General features: G+C 43.3%; 1 non-coding gene across 1 annotated transcript; it reads right to left on the bottom strand.

Moving 5' to 3' along the window:
* Window positions 1-1,596: 1,596 nt before the first annotated feature.
* On the bottom strand, window positions 1,597-1,669 carry TRNAG-CCC (transfer RNA glycine (anticodon CCC)). Its single transcript has one exon. It is a non-coding gene; the product is annotated as a tRNA-Gly (tRNA).
* Between the last annotated feature and the right edge of the window lie 574 nt (window positions 1,670-2,243).

The following is a 2,243-nucleotide window of genomic DNA, read 5'->3' on the forward strand; positions in this document are numbered from 1 at the left end:
CTGATTTTGAACCCCAGTTCTGTCCTGGAACCCCAGTGTTTGTGAGCCTTTGCTCCTAGAGAAGATAGAAGTCTGCAGAAGTCTACAGAATAGCCCATCACCTGCACCTCCTCACCATCTTCCTGACCCCCCAGACTCCAGGAATTGTCATTCACTTGGAAAGTGGCTGGAGGAGCCCTCAGCCCTTTGAACTTGTCCATGAGGCAAAAAATCCCAGCTATCAGTCCCTGGAGTTGGGCCAATACCAATAGCTTCACCAATGGAGGACACGGCTGGAGCCTTTCTTGTTCAGCCCTGCTTTCAAAATTCCCTTTACTCAAAGCATTCTTTTTATTTACACATGGCTTCTTCTCAACTGCCATCCTGTGCTGACATTTTTCTAATTTGAAATGTTTAACTTCAAAGGTTATTGTGCCAATAGAAAAAGCAATTCAGCATTTGAAACATTGAATAATTAAGCAATGGCCCATTGACTTACCCACTGCCATACATTAGGCATCCTCTTCTCATTTACCATCTTAGTTCCTAATGAGTTTATTCTCAAACTGGTATTTATTGACAGCTAGAGAACAACAATTCAAAAGCATCCAGAGGCCCATCCCAATATGAGCCAATCCGAGCTGAGTTATTCATAATTTAGATACCGCCTGGGTGTTGTGTTTCCTGCCATCTTTACTAAATGAATACGAAAAGAATTGGAATTGGAGAAAAGAACCAGGTTCTGGCTTCTGATAACTGGGAGTGGAACAGTACTTCTAACAAAATCAGTTCTATTCTGACAGTTAACATTCAATTCCTGCACACCATGTGCCATTTAATAAGTAAACCGCTGCTCTTTTTAATGAAGCCAAAAAGATGATGTATGCCATCTGAAGCACAATTATACCCCCAGAAACAAGGAAAGAAATGCTAATTACAAAACTGTTCACATGGCAACTGCTTGATAAATTAAACTGAGGAAAACAGCCCTATGTCTCTTACCCATTCTTCTTTGTGTCTGGCAAAGGCAAGGGATATGAAAAGACAAATCGACATCTCATTTTGGGTGCAAGGTGGCCCTTTTTATAAGATGGGTCTCTTGAAAGCCCTAACTATGCTGATGGCTGAGACCAACACAGTGGACACGGGCAATGAGAGGGGACCCCTCATGGAAAATATCCCGAATCTCTCCTGGTTAGCTTCTTCCTCTAGCTGCCAACTACCACCGCCTCCAGTTTGTCCCTAGGGATTGCAAAGTCGGGAGCTCCCCATTTCTGGGGAAATTTGACAGGGAGCCACAGGAATGAACCGTCAGTCAACTCTGGGATCGGGATGTGGGTGTTGGAGTGCAGCAAGGTTGTCACTTCTGGTCCTGACACTGCTCTGACAGATATGGAAGAGCCAGTCTTCCATGGAACCAAGAGCCCTCCCAAGAATGCTCCACTCTCCTTACCATAAACTCTGAGATGGTCTCTGCCCACCATCTGCCCATCTATGGAGAGTTCATCATTAAAAAAAAAAAAAGTATTGTTTACTTTGCTATGCCAGGTCTTAGTTGCAGCATGTGGGATCTTTGCTTGAGGCATGTGAACTCTTAGTTGGGTGTATGGGATCTAGTTCCCTGACCAGGGATTGAACCTGGGTCCCCTGCATTGGGAGCACGGAGTCTTAGCCACTGGACCATCAGGGAAGTCCCTGGACAGCTCATCTTTTCTTGAGTATGACCTACCTCTTTGTTGGCAGCCTACATCCACTTTATCCTTCTCAGGCCATGGGTCATAGGTGAGGCTGACTCTGTCTCAGATTTTAGGGCTGAGCATGGTTCCTGGAGGAAGCCAGTCAACACTTTGCACCCCCTGGTTCAGTGATGGACACACAACCCAGAACAGGCGTATCGGAACAAACGTGATTCAGTTCCTCAGCTTTCGTTTGAATGACTGGTTGGAGGGCTTTTCCCTCACTGAGTATATACATCCTGAAGTTTGAACAACCATTTTTTAACAATATGATATTCCCTTTTCAAATTCCTAGAATGGATAATATTTGCTTCTATTTTGCCCTCTTCAGTCTAACAGATGTATTGACTATTTAAGTAACAAACATTTGGTTTTATTGAATTTCCTGATTGTATTTCTGTCCCCAATTTTATTGATTTCTGCTGTTAACATTATTATTTCTCTTCTTCTGCTTGCACTGGGTTTAATTTGCTTTCCTTTTTCTAGTTCCTTAAAATATAACCTTAAGTCTCTGATTTGAGACATTGC

This window comes from Bos mutus, chromosome 3 (genome assembly GCF_027580195.1).
Source record: "Bos mutus isolate GX-2022 chromosome 3, NWIPB_WYAK_1.1, whole genome shotgun sequence".
NCBI classification, from domain to species: domain Eukaryota; kingdom Metazoa; phylum Chordata; class Mammalia; order Artiodactyla; family Bovidae; genus Bos; species Bos mutus.